The sequence below is a fragment of the Amblyomma mixtum genome, chromosome 2 (assembly GCF_055824585.1).
Source record: "Amblyomma mixtum isolate Tamu chromosome 2, ASM5582458v1, whole genome shotgun sequence".
In the NCBI taxonomy this organism is placed as follows: Eukaryota; Metazoa; Arthropoda; class Arachnida; order Ixodida; family Ixodidae; genus Amblyomma; species Amblyomma mixtum.
The window spans coordinates 31,204,553-31,210,510 of NC_143013.1; the positions used below are offsets into that span (position 1 = coordinate 31,204,553).

At 51.0% G+C, this 5,958-nt stretch overlaps 1 pseudogene; it reads right to left on the reverse strand.

Annotated features, from left to right (window-relative positions):
* Positions 1 to 838: 838 nt before the first annotated feature.
* Positions 839 to 3,382, reverse strand: LOC149358833 (uncharacterized; annotated as a pseudogene).
* Positions 3,383 to 5,958: the final 2,576 nt, after the last annotated feature.

Here is a 5,958-nt window from a genome sequence, read left to right on the forward strand (position 1 = left end):
TTCGGCAACGAGGGCCTTAACACAGGCACCAGGAGGGGCAGCATCCAAGACAGCTTGGGGCAGGTGAGAGAACTCGACTTCAGCTCGAGCACAATCGATGATAGCAGCATGGCGCGATAGGAAATCCCATCCCAGGATAACAGCATGAGAACAGCAGGGCAGTACGACGAATTCAACGGCATAGATGGTCCCCTGGATGACAACTCGAGCGGTACACGCTGCAGACAGCTGGATGTTCTGAGCGCTGGCAGTGCACATTGAGAGTCCAGCAATTGGTGTCCTTACTTTTCTTAGACAACTACACAGCTTTGCGTCCATGACAGAAACCGCAGCACTAGAGTCGACAAGCGCCATGACAGAAACGCCGTCGACGGAAATTTCGATGAGGTTAGCGGCCGACGGATGAGGCCTTTCGAAGTTCAATGTGATGTTCGAGTGTTCCTTCTTGCGGTAGAGAAGCTTCCTGCTTGGCCTAACAATCTGCTACATGGGGCATTCTAGGAACATTCATTTGCCACCGCGGTGGCTCAGTGGTTATGGTGCTTGGCTGCTGACCCAAAAGACGCGGGTTCGATCCTGGCCACGGCGGCTAGAATTTCTTTGGAGGAGAAATTCTAGAGGCCCGTGTACTGTGCGATGTCAGTGCACGTGAAGGAACCCCAGGTGGTCGAAATTTCCAGAGCCCTTCACTACGGCGTTTCTCATAGCCTGAGTTGCTTTGGGACGTTAAACCCCATAAACCAAACCTAAACCGAACATTCATTTCTCTGTGGCCTTAATACTTTTGACCAAGACTTTACATTTTCAATGAAAGTAACATATATTTTTCTCGCGGTGGTTCACAGTGGCTTACGGGCTTGCAAGTATTGTATAGTCTGCCTTCTCATCAGCTCACTTCAGCTTTCTGATTTTCATTGTTAGGCCCTCATCTGCAAGTTGGCAGACATAAAAACCCTGCTGTAGTTTCTTATAGGAGACATACTGCCCGCATGTGTACAGTTTCCCAAGTCTTTTAACTCGCTTTGTCAGCATCTCGGGGATGAGTGCATGGTGTGCAAAGTGCAGCAGGGCAGGTAGCATATCCTGCTTCCAAAAGGACTCGTCAAAATCAATGCGCTCCCAATGAATGTGTGCTGGCATGTCAAGCTGTTCGTTCTCAGTCCAAATGACGAAATCGCACCACTTGTGTCCGGTGACAGCCATCTGCCCTTGCACTTGAAAATAATAGGAGTGATCTCGTTTCAAAACAACGTCCCCATTCACAATCTTGCAGCAAAACGTCGGATCATTGCATGCTGTTTCAGCCGGCATCCCCTTCTTGGAGTACGGGCACTTCACTTCAAGCAAGCCCTCTTGCCCATCAACTCTGACGATTCTGTCTGGCGATGCTGCTAGGAACCCCTATTCCTCGTGAATGTGCAAGCCAGTCTCTTCAACTTCTATACTGAATCCTTGGGCTTGCATCAGCGCCACATATGACTCTACAGCCGAGACTTCATGTAGCCGACCATATGCCATTGCTTCTGACACTGCTTTATCACTTGGATACAGTAGAGTCTTCAATAAGCCATCCACTTTTGTTCAGCGACATATCCTCTTAAATACCGAGGCTGTTAAGCGGCCGGTCCTTTCTACAAACCATTGCTTATTGTTGGCTTGCCCCAGTGTGTGCATGCATATGTGCTTCCTTTCAGGAAATGATGGTGCCAGCAAAGACTTGAAATGAGCTGCAACAAATTCTGTGGCACGTTGGTTCCACAAGTCTTCCTCATCGCTCAGCTGCGGCAAGGCATTTGCTGCTTCTTTTTTCACTGCCTGCTCGCTTTCACTGGAGCACATATAACGTAATGCGTGCAGTGTTGGGCATGCAGCAGCAAGGCTTGCTTTCAGTTTAGCAATGTCTTGACCACATTGCACTTTTTGACAGGGATCGTAGTCACGCAGCCGCTTCACGGAGGCTGGCTTATTGATAACATTCCTCTGGAACGAAATTTTCTGGAGGGGCACTCTTACTGCAGGTTTCCTTGCTGAAATGGAAACAAATTGAGCATCTCAGTGTTATTTTACACACTTTTATGCACACCCAGTTCTTGTATCCGCCTACTTTCCACAAAATGGCTCGGTATTATGCAGGCAGCAGTAGCAAGCTGAGCATTTATGCCTGCCCTGACATTTTATCCATTTCAACTAGTAAACTCCAAACCTTCAAACTCAAGAAAATGGACAGTGCTTAGCTTCTTGCACAATGATGCAAACCTTCTGCAGGAACTATCCACTTGCACGGCAAGTCTGTGCAGGATGGCTTGTTCTCATCTGGTACAGGGTTCTTGTCAGCAACAGTGAACAAGAGGCCCGCAACATGCTGGCATGTCTCGCTCAGCCTGAAAGAGATAATGCAGGTATTTTTCATACTTTGAGTTTGTGCCCTTCTGTATCGCCATCTTCTATGTAATTTAGGAGATCTACTGTACTGTCAGTGGTTATGTGCATTAGAAAACAGCTAGGATGTGCTAATTAGCAGGTTGGTTAATATCTAATAGTTAAAATTTTACCAGCTACAGCTGGGTGCCTTACTTATTTCGAGGTTTGTAGCTCATGTCAGTTTCTAGATTTTATAAAATGCGATTCTTGCCGCCGCTGCAGCGAAAGAAACTTTGGGCCCGCGCACGCTCGAAGCCGAAACAGCGCGGCCGGGGAAGGCACGCAGCCCCGCGCTCGTAGGCGTGGCGCCTCATTTGGCGATTTTGTAGCAAAGCCGATTTTCTCTCAAGCATTTCAGGAGCCAAGTAACTGTTAGCGAGACACCTGCGGCACTAGAAGCGCAGCTGCAATCAGCAGTGCTCGGAAAATGTGTAGGGAGAGGGCGTGAATATTCAGACAGAAGCAACGCTACACACAGTTTGTCGCTTCGTCAGGCCAAGCGACCATGCTAAAGTTACGCAGGGAAGCTGACTTTCGGAGTTTCGCATATGGCATAGTTTTCGGTTAAGCGTGAGCGGTTTTAGCGTGTCGACATCGCATCCGCGAGAACTGCTAACAAGTAAAAAGTCTCTTACCCTGCAACCCATTCGAAGTGAGCTCCAGCGATGGCACCTGTAGCACGGAAGTACCACGCCGACACAGTGTAGACGCCCGTCTTCATGGATGGCGCGCACGCCGCACGCACAAGACCGAGTTCCGCGTCGGCGGTGAGAACGTTTAGCATAACGTTCTTTACGTACCCTTCCTCTTTGAGGGCCCAGCCACGATGCGCCTCACGCACGGTCGGCGCAAGCGAGTTCAAATAGATCCACACGCTGTCGCTTGTTATTGTACACTGCGACGCGTCTGTCGTCCACCTGGTTGACGAAAATGCAAATGGTATGCCGTCTTCTTCAATCATTTTGCACGCACAGGGTTCACAGTCGCGCAGGGCTCGAAAAATACGTTTGGCAGAGGCACAATGGTCAAAACTTGGAAGTTTTCAAACGCGAAGAAAGGGCACCAACCAAGCTCCGCCAAGCTAGCCAAGCTAGCGAGGTGCCATCTTTTCCACACAAATAGTCTCGCACCCAAAGAACTGCAGCTTTCGGCGCTGTACTGTAGACGGCGCTCACATTTCTGCAAGTTGTCAATTACCTTATCTTGGAAACCGCTCTGTTGCCCTGAGCCACCATCGGTTATCTGAGCACGCCGATATCTGACGACAGTTAGGAGTCCAAGTTTCTTGTCAACAAATTTATGCATGCTAACGCCTTCACAAGCTTGAGTTTCGCAGAGCTAATGGGTGCATCGATGTGCTCCTTTCAACATCCTGACCTCTGTGACCCTTTGACCTCGTCGAAACGCACTTAGCCCCGCAGTAGCAGCAGCCGCATATCCCCTCGGGTCGTTGCTCCATACCGCTGTCACCACCGCAAATGCATATAAAACTTGCGCTGCCCTGATTGTGCCATTAACGAGCCACAGCGCCCTTGTCACGAAACGCATCGTTCGCATTCATCACCTTTGCGTATACCGCCTTATTTACTTTATCTCCGGCTCACTCCAGCCAGGTGGCTGAGGGCTCCGCCGCGATAAGAACGTCGTATTTCACAGATATCCGACTGACGCGCATAATACGCCACGGTGCATGCACGCATCGCTGGCCCTGCGTGTATGAAGGCGGGGACACATGTGCGAAAAGTGCGTGCGATTCGCTGCGGCGCGTCGTTGCGACCGTCGTCGCAACGACCGAACGCAGCTCGTCGCATGCGTCCAACCTGCTGGATGCCAACGACGAGCCGCATGCGACAAACGCAACGACGGGAAGCAGGAGCCAATGCGAGCGCAGAGAGCGGCAGCGTCATGATGACGTAGAGCGCGATGCTCAGGGCGCTCGGGGCCGAGCCATCCCGTCTGCCGGTGCCATAAAAACGAGCTAAAGTGTGTTCTTGACTTAAATAATAAACCCTGGGATGAGAAATGTGAAAGAATATGTCATTTTTGAGGATCGCTGACCAGTACTGAGCTGCTGCTAAAGGTAACGACTGCGATACAAGCAAACTTCTTTCCACAACCGCTTCGCAGCTGCCGCTGGCCGGCTCGCCTGGCGCCCGCTCGCTTCGCTGCCGAAGGCGTCGCGGAAATTGACCATATTATTACTTTATTGTGAGATCATGCTGTTGACAGTAGAGCGATGTGTGGAGTAGGCCTTTTATTATAGCTCAGGCGACTTCCGAAGCGTCGGCCGCTGCGGCTTCGATACGAAAGAGGCTATAGGCCTAGCGACGACTACGGCAGCCAGGCAGTAGCAGAGCTCGTCGCCCAGAGCGCCCGCGAGCGGTGCCGTTGCCGAAAGCTCGCAACATAAGCAGGCATGCTTTGTCGCTGCTCGAGCAGACTTTCTGATAACAAGGCAATCTTGTATTTTCTTGGGATATTTGTACACGATCACAAGCAGCGCTGAGGCACCGCTGCACGGCGGCGAAGTGTGACAGCGGTTGTGGGCGGAGCTTGGGTAGAGCGGCGCAGCGATGCTCACCGCTCCGTGTGTCCCTGCTTGCAGTGGGATGGCAGATCGCACGCGACGATCGGTGCGGCGCGTCGCCGAAGTTGTCGCACATGTGTTCCCTGCTTGAGAGTCGCGCCGCCAATTCTTCGACCCACTGACCCCTCCTCCCGTGCGCACCGGGGTGAATGCGGAATTCTCCAATAAACCAGCGGCTGCTACCGCCACCACTGCGAAGCCGCGTGACAAAGCGGCGTCTTCAGGCCCAGCGGGAGGTTGGCCTGCCGCTCAGACACTTTGCCTGCAGTTCTCCGAGTTCCTCCGCTTGGGAGAGCGCCGGTGGAGATGCTGGAGGCTGTGCGTTATAGTGGAAAGCCGTGAAGGCTTCCCGGTGCAGGTAATGGGGTATGCGCGAGCGTACGGGCTGCTAGAGCGCCTGTTTTCTACGAGTGAACCATGCTACCGGCGTAAGTGTCAACCAGCGTAGCCGCTGAAAAAGCTGGGGAACTGTGTGGCGTGTCTAAAATGTCCGCCTTGCGACGGCAAAAGCTATCGTGAACATCTGTAAATGTTTTTTTTTTTCAAAACTTCTTATCGTTTCTCTTTGGCGTGCATCTTATTTGAGCTTCTTCCAAATACTTTTTTTTTTACATGATGATGTCACAGATAATTTCTTCTCTCTTTTTCTTCATTTTCCAGGAGAAAAAGAGAGATAATTAACTCAGAGTTAGTCTGAGAGAAGGAAAGCCGGTAAAGTAAGGTGACGCCTCCTGTGCTTGGAAAATTTCTGCTTTTGTTTCTAAATACATCGCGCCCTAATCTGCTTCATCGTTCATCAAAGAAGCGCTCAAAAAAAAAAAGCAACTGAAGATAACGAAGAGTAAATGGTCTCCAGACGCGCAAGTTTCGCGCATAAACATGCCACACCTCGTGCTTGTTTCGTTCTGCACCAGGCGAAGATACACGAGCTCTGCAAATATGCGGCGCTA